Source organism: Phyllostomus hastatus, unplaced genomic scaffold (genome assembly GCF_019186645.2).
Source record: "Phyllostomus hastatus isolate PE091 unplaced genomic scaffold, TTU_PhHast_1.1 phas_contig_58, whole genome shotgun sequence".
Taxonomy (NCBI): domain Eukaryota; kingdom Metazoa; phylum Chordata; class Mammalia; order Chiroptera; family Phyllostomidae; genus Phyllostomus; species Phyllostomus hastatus.
In genome coordinates this window covers 14,552,107-14,565,578 of record NW_025333916.1, presented here as the reverse complement: position 1 = coordinate 14,565,578, position 13,472 = coordinate 14,552,107, and the positions used below count along the sequence as shown (strand labels likewise).

The following is a 13,472-nucleotide window of genomic DNA, read 5'->3' as shown; positions in this document are numbered from 1 at the left end:
AGAGTCAAATGTGTGAACTAAGGCTAAGTAATGGCCATTTAAAAAAAAATAGAAGGCATTTTGTATTTACTATATATCTCTAGATGTTTTATATCTACTATATACTAAGTTTAATATACAATGTATTAAGTATGTGGGGTTATGTACTATTTACATATTAAAAAGAAGCAACACATGTTCACACACACAATTAATTAAACTTGGCTAATTCTAAGCCCAATTAATACACATATCTTTTAAATAAGTTTCTTCTACTGTATTTATATTGATTTTTTTCTTCTTAAAAGTCAGAGATAGGAAATTTTATATGAATAAACAAAAACACTGAATAGCTATTCATTCTTTCTTGGCTTCAGAATTAAAGGACTAATGTTATTTTACATTTACAGTATCATTAGTTCACTACTCTCTTCAAAGAAGTATTTTTAAAAGACCACCCAGAAGTTTCAACTAATTGAGGAAGCAATCTTTACTTTCTTAAAAAGAAAGGGTGCACGGGGCACATTCCTGGCACCAGGACTTCGTCATAGCTGTTTGGGCTGGATATAATGGAAAGGCAATCTTCGATTTTTGTTCCTAAAACACCCAAAGCAAGAAAATAATTAAAAATCTCTGATACCTTTTTCAGAGAGATCGTTTCATAATTTGAGGTTTAGAAATTCCAGGAAAAAAAGTGAGCCACCCAAGGAGATCATAAAAACCAAAGTCACAGATGTAGAAACAGGTTTTAGGCATGTGATGAGTTTCAGAGTTTAGGGAAAGTGTAAGAAGTTATTCAAAGTGGAGGACTCAGGCCATGGAATTCTCATTAGCTGTTTGATCATGGAAGAAACATCTATAAATAGGGACTAAAGTTTTTATAAAAAATATCTGAGGAATATATTAAACCTAGAATAAGGAAAATGTTGGGTAATTTATATTTAGAGCTACGTAAATGCTATTCTAATACATACCATTGCAACATTTTAGGACTTATTAATATGGTTTTTTAAATAAAAAGTCACATATCTTTCTTTTCAAAACAGGTCTTTCCATTTTTTTCTCTTAAATTATGATATTTGTGTGCCTATGATTTTATCCTGAGAGGGAGAAATATCTGATATAATTTGGATGTTAATAAAGAAGTTGAAAACTACATAGTGAATTTATTAGATATTGGCATGTTAATATGATTAATTACCAAATAAATCTTATAATACTACACTGGTTATTAAAATAAATCACATGTTTTTAATATCACAAGTTTTATATGTATGTGTGTACTATTTTAGAGGTACTAGAAAAATAAAAAGAAGCAAAAATATGAAAATAAAACCATCTACAACTTCGGCTTATGATGAAGATGGGAGAAAGAGAGGCAGGATTTACCCTCCTATGTAAAACAAAAAAAGTGGACAAAATATAGAAAGAAACAGCACTCAAGATATCGGAAATTAGGCAAAGAAGAGCAATACACTGAAGTGAGCCATATGATTATCCCAGCTTATTATCTAAAGAAAGTTTTCAGCACAGGAAGATGGAATGTATGCAGACCGTGTTGGACAACCTGAGTTGAAAGGATGGAGCCCAGAGTTCTGGAAATCCAAGGAAGCTAGGGATCAGAGGGCAGAATGATGGAGAGGAGATGAAGAGAGAGATGGGTAAAGTAAGGGAGGTGAGGGGAAGGGAAGGTTTGGGAGGGAGGAGGAGAGACTAGCCCAAAGTGAAAACTCAGGATATTTATAGAATCTGTCCCTGAAATATTTAATTGAGGACTGATCAGTGCTTGTGGGTGAGGAATCTGCCTATGTCCAGGGAGTAATCATCTTAACACAGCACTGGCAATAGTACTTGTTTCCAATAGCTGAAACAGAAAACTTCATAATTCATGGGGCATTATTTTAGACACTTAAGAAGATTCTTTAGATGCAATAGTGGGGGAAAATCAACACTAAATTACATGCAACTCTGGTACCATCTAACAAAGCTTACAAGAATGACCTGAAAGAATCAAACTGTTTCTAAGTACCTGAACCACGTCCCCAAACAAAGTATAATATTTGAATGAACAAAAATTATTCAGAACTAAATAAGGCACAATTCAAATTTTATGGCACCCAGAAAAAAGCTACCAGGCATGAAAATATAGACAAATAACCCTCCAAAATAATCAATGGACTGACCCAGAAATGATACTGGTGATAGAATTAGTAGATATATATGATGGATATAGTAGATAAAATGATTAAAATTTTATTATAACTGTATTCCAAATGTTCAAAAGCAATAAGAATTAACACATTAAATAAAGTCTTAAAAGACATTTATAAGGTCCAGATAAAACATTTAGAAAAAAAAAACAATGTCCAAGATGAAAAATTTACTGAATGAGATTAATGACAAGTTAGACAATAGAGAAGAAAAGATAAATAAAATTGAAGATGTTAAAATAGAAACTGTCTGAAATAAAACACAGAGAAGATAGATTGAAAAATAGAATAGAAAATAGCATAAATTACAAGCCAAGTTTAAGTGTCTAAAGAAGAGGAGAGGGGGCAGAAGACAATGACTGAAAAATCTCATATTTGATGAAAACTGTAAACCCACAGAGCCAAGAATCTCTACAATCTCAAGCACCAGAGACAGGAAGACAATTAAAGCAAGGCGCACAACAATAATATTGCATAAAATCAGCGGTAAAGAAAAAAATCTGAAAAAAAGCCAAAAGTATAAAGGTGCAGTATGTACAGAAGAATAAAGGTAAGGATCAAGGCAGATTGCTCGTCTGAGACAATGCTGGAGCCAGATCTCTAAACCACTGAGAGGATGTAAGGTTCACCTGGCATTTTAGGTGTTGCAGGTGCCCCATCTCTGAGTGACTCTCTCCCCTCCCATCAGTTTGAGAGGACAGTTTCTGGCCTCTAGCAAACCTATTACAACCCAGCATTGAGAAGTATTATCTTACAGGAGTCTCACCCTCAGCATGAATATTGCCATGCTGGTGCAGGCAAGGAGGATGAGGGTGGCAAGGGTGGGGGTGGGGATGAATTTTTCCCAAAGATATACAGTAATGCAAATTAAAATCACATTTTACTTTATAAGTAAACTAGTATTTTCCTTTAATGTTTAGATCTCAATCTGGTCAAACTATTTTGTTTTAACTTTGGGCAATTACTGCATTACCATTAATAGTACTATCAGATCAAACTAGGTTTTTTTTTTTCAGTATGACCTGTTTAAGGATGCAGATATTTAGTGACATTAGAAAAACAATGAATGCTCTTCTCGCTCTGCTGTCTGGAGATTAATTTGAAATAGTAACAATATATAATAAAATAAAGTCACAAGAAGAGTGCAGATGGTCTATGCCTTTGGTCTTCAAAATAAAGGTTTTCAACTCCTCATTGATGTTTGTTTTCCATTTCTCTGCTGCTGTAGCTATTTGTTTAATAAAAGGAGACCTTTCCAGTAACAAAGACATTACCTTATTCATTTATATAATTCTGTGAGCACAGTCAATTCAAGAGGTTTGCTTTCAAGTCATGTTACTATAAATGAGTCTGTTTTTTTCCATTTAATCTTAGAATTTCAAGACTCGAAGCCTGTACATGAGCTATGAAATGTGACTTGGAAGCCAGAAGAAAAAAATATGATCTGCAGAATGGAACTATGGGCCTGAAATACAATTTTAAAGGACAAAACATAATGTTTCGCATTTAGAAATAAATTGCCTGACTATGAACTAGGGAAGACACTCACGTTCCTCAATGTAGCTCCACAGGGCGCAACTAGAACCAATGAAAGGATGTTAAGGGAGCTGATTTTGTACAATGCGAGTAAGAACTTTCTGGTAAGTCCTCTAAATATAAAATTAATTGCCCCGTGAAATATAGAATGTTTTCTGCCACTGCAGGTGTTGAAGCAGATAGACAAACACCTGTCAATTATGTTACACAAGGGATTCCTATAGTGGGCGGAAACTTGGAATAGACTAGGTCCTTTGAACTCTGATTCTAAGTATAAATTTTGAGGTAGAAACTCTGAGCCGTTTATCTAATGGATAAAACAATCTGCTAACAAGGACACTATAAAATAAGAAAAGAGACATTTCAACAATTACAGCAGTAATTTATAACCTTTTTCATCTCATGGCACACATAAACTAATTATTAAAATTCTGTGGCATATCAAAAAATGTTTTATTTTTTGCTTATCTGACAAGAAAACCAGATATGATTTTGATTCATTTACACCAGATGGCTAGTGTCTTTTTTTTTTGACAATCTAAGGGAAAAGAGGTCAGTGCCCCTCACTAAATAGTCAGGTACTGCATATTTAAAAAAATTCTTGTGGCACACTGCTTGAAAATTGCTGACTTACAGTATAAATACATAGAAAGGAATGTTAACTGAAGTAATGGTGGTGCACATATGAAGAAAAAATTTGGAAATATGTGACTAATTTCAGGGAGCAGTACGAGGTAAGGTTGCCTGGAGGAAGTGTTATATTAATGATGCTAGAGTGAGACCTATTTCAGGTGGCAAGGACAAAGGGTAAGGGATTTCTGCCTGAAAGAAGTGCTTTGCAAAAAACTAAGGAGTAGAACTTTTTGAGTGTTAGGGAAGAGAAGATAGATGTTCTGGAAACCATCAGAATCTTTGTGATAAATTTGCATTTACTACCAAGGCCTGACTTTCAGTGTACTAAACAGTTATAACATTGTAAAATATCCTGTATAAATCATAAGCTTCTCAATCATTATATTAATTTCTTCATTGTAATTTAAAATAACATGAAATAGTGATGCAGTTAAAAAATTAGGAAGCATCTTCCCTTACAAAGAAAAAATAATTTTTTAAGTCATACCCCTAGTTTGAATCTGCTCACAAGATCCATTGGGTCCCTACTTTAGTTCAAATAACTAACTATAAAATGCATGTGGCATTTTATGTTTTTCACATTACTTTATTTATTGAGTTCCATTTTTGAATTATTGTTTTTAGAATTTTTTTCCGAGCAGTTAATGTGTGCACTCTCCACTTTTTGAAATATGAGACATTCCAGATTAAAACAAATTGCCTACCTAGCTTCTCCAGAGACTAGGCACACCGATATCCTCTGTGCTTGAAGACTTAGCTCTTTCAGAAAAAATAGACCAAGCAGATAATATCTACCCAGAATGCAGTCAAGCCTGTCTGCTGATTTTTGGCATTTCCTACAGTGGAAAAAAAAGAAGCAAAGTTTTCAACTAGCTAATTTTGTTACTCATTAGTTGATCTGAAGTCTTATGTTTCTGAAAGCTTTTAAGTGTCTCTGATTTAAAATCAGCTTTTCTATGCCATGTCTGGGTGTGGATTTTTTAGTTTTGGGTTATTTATTATTTATCCTATTGGGACTGTTGTGCTTCTTGAATCTGTGACATAAGGAGTCACAAGCTATTATTTCTAACAGATTGTTTTTGCCCCGTTTGCTCCTTTTCCCTCTGGGACACCAACGTCTCTATCCCATATTCTGTCATTTACTCCTTTCCCCACCTTTCAGCCAGCATTTTTCTTCCTCCTTTTCTCTCATAGTTCAATCTGGTTATTTTTTTCAGACCTATTTTCCAGTTAACTAACCATCTCCTCAATGTGTCTAAACTTTTTGAGATATTCATAATTTTACTTATTACATTTTTTAGTTCTAAAATTTCCATTTGAATCCTTTTTCTGTGCTTTCTAGTTCTTTGGTAAAATTCTCTTACCATCTCATTTCTTAAATAAGTTACTCACATAAAATCTGTACCTGAGAACTCTAATATTTGGGTCTCTTATTGATCTGTTTCTGTTTTTTGTCTTGAGTTTTTTGGTCATTTGATCCTGTTAGCTTGTCTGCTGGAGAGTTTTAGAAGAGGAGAGGTGAGTCTGGAATCGTTAGCTATGATTGATCACTGAGGACCTTGAAAATGGCATTAAATAATTTGGACTAAAATTTCTCTGCAAAGAAAGGCTTCACTACAATTGGAGGACTTAGGTAGGCAAATAGTTCCAGATTTACACTTTAGAAAGGTTATTCTGGCTTCACCATAGGGGGGATGCTTTAGAAAGTAACATGACTGGAGACACAGGGGCCAATGGGTAAGATTTGTCGGAATTTAGGTGAGAGAGGATGGTGACAAGGATGAGGCTTCTGCTAATGGAGATAGAAAAGTGTGTGTATATTCAAGAGATATTTGTGAGCTGAAATCAACATAATGACGTCCATGTTTCTGTTTTTGAAAACTGAGTAGAGAGAAAATTGAGCCATTCATTACACTAAATAAAATTGGGGGAAGTTCAAATTCAAGAGAAAGAAGAGTTGTTCATCTGGGGCCTTCAGAGATGGAGATGTTGTGAGACCTCCCAGTGATAAGACGCATATGGTTTGGACACTCAGGGGAAAATACTGGACAGATGCAGTGATCTGGGAGCTTGGGCACATAGGTAGTGGTGGTTCGACGCATGGGGATACATAGAGTAAGGGCAAGGCATCCTGGCTGTTGGAATGCAGGTGGCTGTGGAGCAGGTGAGCTTCTCCTTAGATGCGTGAAGTGGAAATGGAGATTGAATCATCAAAGAAGTCTATGGAAACTTAGGAAAGTGTGATGTCACAAAAGCAAGAGATTGTCATGAAGGGAACGTGGTTACCAGCACTAAATGCCAGCCACCAAGAAAACACACTGGAAACAAATCTCCAGTGACTCCCATGAGAAGCATTTCAGTGGAGTAGGTAAGGATGAAAACACATTGCAGTGAAGTGAGGGGTGGAGCAGGTGCCAGGTTAGAAAATGAGCAGATTAATTTATTAAATTTGGCTCTGGTAGAAGTAAGACTGGTAGACAGAATGTATGTGAGAGTAGGAAAAGTCATATATTTTTAGGACAAAGAGATTTAACCATGATTAAATGCCAATAAGAAGAAATAACCAGAGTGGGAGACGTTGAAGATACAAGAGGGAAAGAGGCTAATTGATAGGAAATAATTTTGAGAAAATTAAGAATAAGAGATTTAGAGCTCAGAGAGCAATACTGCTTAGACTCTTAGGGATAAAGGAGACTTTTTTCCTAATAGAAGGGAAAAAAGAACATATGGGGATGCTAGACATCAGGGACTAGTTTGGGTGGCAGGATAGTGAGAGGGTAGTTCTTTACATATGGCTTCTATTTTCAGGATGAATTAGGGAGGCTTGGAACTTTGCTATAGAGTTCAAGAAGCAAAAAACTGTTCTTTTTAAATCCTCACTCAAGGATATGTGGATATATATTTTTAGTTAGTTTTTTTTAAGAGAGAGAGAGAGAGAGAGAGAGAGAGAGAGAGAGAGAGAGAGAAACATGGATGGTTGCCTGCCATACATGCCCTGACCTGGAAGAAACCCACAACCTAGGTAGGTGCCCTGACTGGGAATGGAGCCCAAAACCTTTTGGTGTACTGGATGATGCTCCAACAAACTCAGCCACACCATCCAGAGACAGAAGCAAAAAACCTTTAAGAAATATGGCAGAACACAGCATTAAAGATCCAGCTGAAGACAGGTACATGAAGTGTACAGTGTTCCCATTCTTCAGTGTGATTTGAGTTTTTCCCAGCAGCTTCCAGCAGTTTGAGCAAATGTGGAGGAAGTGGATAGTTCAATTTTTTTTCCTCTGCTGACAACAGGACACAGGTAATGAGAATTTCAGCAAGCATGATGTGCGGTGGAGGAGAAAGTGAAGAAGAAAGGCAGCAAATGGATGAAAGGAATATAGGAAGTCTGGAATGGAGGTTCCAGCGCAGTGTGATGAACCTGTAGTCTGTGACTTCAAGTTTTCTAGTTTGGTGACTGGAATTATTATATATATATTTTTTTTACTTAAGAAATAATTTCAACAACCAAATTATCAATCTGGGGTAACAGGAGAATATAATGTGTTAAATTTTCATACCTCAAAACATCACAAGGTGGCAGCACATCTACAATATAACACAATTAACAAGGGAAAATATCCCTTTCAGATATTCTGTAGTTAGAATATGAGAATTTGTACTCATTGTACATTGTATATATTTTAATGAATATATACTATTTCATTAAAAATTATTAACATTATTGTCAACTTGAAAAGGTAAAATACAAAAGTTTTATTGTTTAACATGCACACTATTTAAAAATATTTTAGACTAAAACATAATCACTAATACACATTTAGGGCATTCTTAAGATAGTTATTAGTATATAAGATATAGAACACCATGGCTATAAATGTTTTATAAATTTGCATCTTGACTGGTATATTGTACTTACATAATTTTATTTAGAGTATCTCTTTAATACATTTATCTCACTAGTGAAAATAAATTCAGTAATTTCAATTTTTCATATTTTGAAGAAGAGTTTAGAAGACTGATAGAAAAAATCTTTTTTTGCTATATTCTAGTTATAGGAACTTCAGCTAGGGGGAAAGAGTTATCAGATTTAGCCAAAAAAATACAAGATGCCCAGTTAAATATGAACTTAAGATAAACAACAAATAATCTATTTAATATAAGTATGCACAGTGAAATATTTGGCACATGTGTATACTAAAAATTATTCAATTATTTATTGTGTTTTATATGGCTGACCTAGTGCAGTGGCAGGTGCAGTGGGAAGAAGAGTTAGGAAAAAAAACAAGTTTTTGAAAATACCAGAGAAATTTTACGATCTGGTTTCCAATCTAACTTAAAATTTAGAGGCCCTCAAGATCAAGGAACTAGGAAAATGATTCTAAATGGACTGTAGGTTGCATTCTGTGGTGAAATCATTTACATGTTAAACTAAACAACATGGGTTAATCAAGTACTCTGGTGAATTACCACCTACCCCACACATTGATTACTGATTTTTAAACAGCAACAAAAATAAAACAACATATTTAAAGCTAGCTCAGTATTGGAAAAAAATGAATAAATAACTACAACTCAGACATTTTGGGGTCTTACTCAGGTTCAGGGTTATCATGAAAATCTCTCATTAGAGCATCAAGTCTGGAAAATGACATTTTAATTTCATTGAATTCAATGAACATGTCTAATAACTTCTATCTGCATATGTCTAAAACCATGAGATACAAGAATTAATAAAATTAATGTTACCCGACTCAGTAGGCATTTACAATCGATGAAAGTAAAAATCAAGCAAAAATAAAGCAAGTGCATTTTTATCAATTTTTTCCAGAATTTCAGTTCTTGTCCCACTGTTCTCCCTTTGTTTTTCCCTGAGATGATATCCTTCCCTCTTGATAAATCCTAGCTCTGGAAACCATATCCCTCCTTTCTCTATATCTACTCCTCAGAGACCTAGCCTTTTCCCTGGAAAATCAGCAGAAGAGTTGCCTGGACCTGGTTAATGCTCACAGGGTGTGGACCTCTGGCAGGCTAAAGATAACACCTTGACCTAAGTGATGTTTCAGTTTCTGAGCCCTAAGGTGGAATAACCCCCTGGTTACTTTCCCAGAAATCAGACAGTGGGATGCCTGAAAAAACAACAACAACAACCACCACCACCACCACCAAACATGAGGGCTGTTCTCAAGACTTGAAGAATTCATTCATTACCCTCATCACACCTTTGACAAGTCAGCTTTCTATGCCACCCTGAGCCCCTAACCCACAATTTCTTGTGATTTTGCCCTATATAATCTGTAACATATATGCTACTGGGGAGTTTCAACTTTGAGCATTAGCTTCACGTGCTCCTGCATGGTGCCATTCATAACAAAATAGCCAGTCTTTCTCCACTGCAATTCTCAGTGTCTAGTGTTTGGTTCTGTTAGTGATACTATAAAAGAGTCAGTCAAAAAGCCAGGGAGTCTCCTTCATCAGCCAAGATAGTGGCAGTGGGAGGTTCTTACACCGAGCATGCAAAAGGCTAGCAAAATAATGGGATAGAAAATAACGTCTTTGCCTTCTTCTACTCCAATACCAAACTGGAGTGGCAAGCTAATACATCTTAGAAGTCAAAATGGTCAGCGGGAGGTGCTAGATCAAAGAAGCCTGTCACTCTAGCCTGGCGAGAGAAGGGATTGGTTGGGAGGTGGGCCCATCTGAACCACGCAAAAGTTTGGGAAATTGGTCATTTTTTGAAAAGCTCTCTCTAGTTCATGACCTGCGCGTGGTTTTGTGGCCCATGGCCACCAGGAGGGAGCCTCACTCTCTCTTGCCCAGCTGACGACGCACGCTCTCTTGGCTGGGACTACACAACCATGCAGTCCTGGCAACCAAATGCTTGTGGCTCCGAAGGACTGTACTTTCAAATGGAGCAGGAACTGTGGATGCTGGCTTTTTTGTCTTGGCCTTGCTGAGCACTTTTTCCATGGCTAGAAGAGGAGATGGGCTTTGAGCTGGGAGTTTGCCATTTTCCCAGATCATGCAGCATCTGGATAAAAGCTCTTTCCTTTTGCACCAGCATATGCCTCCTGAGTTCAGCTTTTGTGGCAACAGGCAACTGAACCTCCATTTTTGTTCAGTTACATTAGCACTGAGTGAGCAAACCCTTTCTCTTCTGAAACAACAATGACAACCAAGAAGTGACTCAGCCCTGAGTGGGCTTTCTGCCTGCTGTTCGGCAACCCCTGGCTGGTTGCATTCTCTCCAGGTTCTGCCTGAGCCCCTGCCTGAACTGATTATTCCAGGGATAGATACGCAGTGCTCATCACTGCCTGGCTGTGGCTGACCTACAGTGCTTTCATTTGCAGTGAGAGAAATTGGGCACTTGGTTTAGGAAACATTTGCTGGTGAGTAACCTCATGGGTGAAGAACCTAGGGAGCGCCCGGACCCCACCCCGATTTCTTTTGGTTGGACCCTTAAGGGACTTAATCTGACTTGGTTTGGGGATCATCCTAATGGCTGTATTAGGGAAAAGCCCTGGGAAGTTAAAATGAGCAAGTAGGACTGATTACTGGAACTGTGTCTGTTATTTGTTGAGTCTGTATCTCATCTGGTGGGAAGGGTGTCTGACTGACGTCATTGTCGCGGTTCAGCAGACCTTGAAGGGTGCGAAGCAGAAGATCAACCGAGCCATGAAATTTTGTTTCTAACTTGAAACCAATTTTGAAATTGGTCTAAACCTGGCAAATTAAATGTGAAACTGTTTTATGTTGGGGGGAAATGTATGAATGTGAGTGAGGGAGGGATGTTATTTGTTAATATTATTTGTTTTACTGAAGGCAAAGTTTTGGTCATTTGATCAAAATCTTAAATTAGCCCATCTGCTAGAAATGTAATTTGGATCGAATTTTTCTTCTAGGGTTTAAATTGTATCTGGGACACAAAAAGCTGGTGATTAAACATTAAAGTTATGAGGTCTCTTACAATTATTTGTATGTTTATGTATGTCTGTGTATGTTGTACATATAAGCATATTTTGACTGATGAATGATATTGCTTACCTCTTTTTAAAAAAGATTTTATTTATTTATTTTTAGACAGAGGTGAAGGGTGGGAGAGAGGGAGAGAAACATCAATGTGTGGTTGCCTCTCAAGTGCCCCCTGAACGGGGGACCTGGCCCTCAACCCAGGCATGTGCCCTAACTGGGAATCTAACCTGCAGCCCTTTGGTTCGCAGGCCAGGGCTCAATCCACTGAGCCACAACAGCCAGGGCTGCTTATTTCTAATATTAAGTTAACTTAAATGAACAAGTGTTTATATGAGAATTCTTAAAAATAAAACAGATTAACCCAAATGGTTTTCAGAATCACATTACTTAGGAAAATATTTGATATTAAATTTGGTCTGAGTTTGATTTGCTTATATAAGCATATCTTTACATTATCAGCATTAAATAATGTTTTTATTCTACCTGGGTTTGTCAGTCAAATCAGTTCATGTCATCTGCATTGTAAACTTTTTCAGCAAAAAAAAAAATAACTTGGTATGTTAAAATATTCATAAGTAATTTACACTTAATTGATAGAAGCAAGTAAATTAAATAAATGTAAATGAAATTAAAAGTTTCTTTTAGGTTACCTCTTTACCAATAATTATATTGTATGTGTACTCAAATAGTTTTGTAAATCTCTTTGGTAATTTGAAACTTTAGAAGTTTACTAAGTTAAAGCATAAAAAATTATTGAATGTCTAAGTATTTCCAAATAACATAAAATACTGAAACATTAATTGCTTGATGTGTCTAAATTTACTTCTTTTTGACCTCTTATTACAGAGAAATTAAAAGATAAATTTGTATTTGTTAATAAAAATGTTTTGTCTTTTGCCAATGAAAGAATGTATTTTTCTCAAGTTTGTGAAGTAGATTTATAAATTTGCCCATCTAAAGATTACGCCCTGGCCAGTGTGGCTTGGTTGGAGCGTAGTCCTATAACCAAAAGGTGGCAGGTTCGATTCCTGGTCAGGGCACCTATGGGAGGCAACTGGTCAATGTTTCTCTCTCACATCAATGTTACTCTCTCCCTTCCTCTGTCTCTAGAAGGAAAAAAAAAAGTCCTTGCCTGAGGATAAAAAAATAAAAAATAAAGAATGCTGATTATTTACATTTTAGTTGCCAGTAAAAATTAATGTTATAAGGGTTATAAATTCTAATTAGTGTGGAAGGAAATAATGGGAGTTTTCAGTGGAGATGGGTATAAGGTATGGAAATATATTTTTCAAGGAATTAAAACAAAGTTGATTGTTCTAAAATAAGATTTATTTTTCTGAATAAGTAAGAAGAGACAAACTAAGAGGGTCCAGGAAAGTCATAGAGGTTTATGGAAAAGGAATCCTAAGAAAGAAAAATTTATGTATGGTCAAGGTAAATAAGGTTAAAATCAATTTAAAGGGTAAGTTAATTTAAGCACCTAAAGTAACAGTACAGAATTGGAGTTCGGTTCTCTTTCACACTGTCAAAAGGATAAAATTTTCCTATATTGTTCTGCTCCAGATAAGATATTATGAGAAATTTTCTAACTAGATAGCAATAATTCTATATTTTATTTAAGTAGTTTTCTGTGTTATTTTCTGCATCAGTTATTCGATCACTCAAAAAAACAATCTTCTTAATCCTAAGAACTAAGGCTTTTATAATAATAGGTTATCTATATTTATGTGAGAAATCTTTTATTTTCACTGTGAGTAAAATAATACTTTAATATCATTTCATAGTGATATATAATATTTTTGGTCAAGCATATTTGACAAACATCCCGGGTTCAGGATGTAAAAGGAGATTTTTTTTTTTAATCTAGAAGTAGATTTGGGTAATTCCAGGGGGCCCTTGTATACTTCAAGAATTTATTCTCTCTCTTTATACAAGAATAAATTTAAACTAATTAGGCCTATTTGAAATACTAAAATCACATAGGAAGCTTTGTCAAATAAAGAAATAATAATTATATTGTGTTTGTATTCTTATATTCTCATTACTAAAAATGAATTTTTTGGAAATTGTATAATCTCCAAGAGTCCGCAGTATCCTGATATGTATTTTCATTTGTAATTCTACTTGGTATTTTAAAATGTT

At 35.5% G+C, this 13,472-nt stretch overlaps 1 protein-coding gene across 1 annotated transcript in view; it reads right to left on the bottom strand.

Annotated features, from left to right (window-relative positions):
• Nucleotides 1-13,472, bottom strand: part of HAPLN1 (hyaluronan and proteoglycan link protein 1) — a 72,185-nt gene that overhangs the window by 48,554 nt on the left and 10,159 nt on the right. The gene's annotated exons all lie outside the window — the stretch shown is intronic.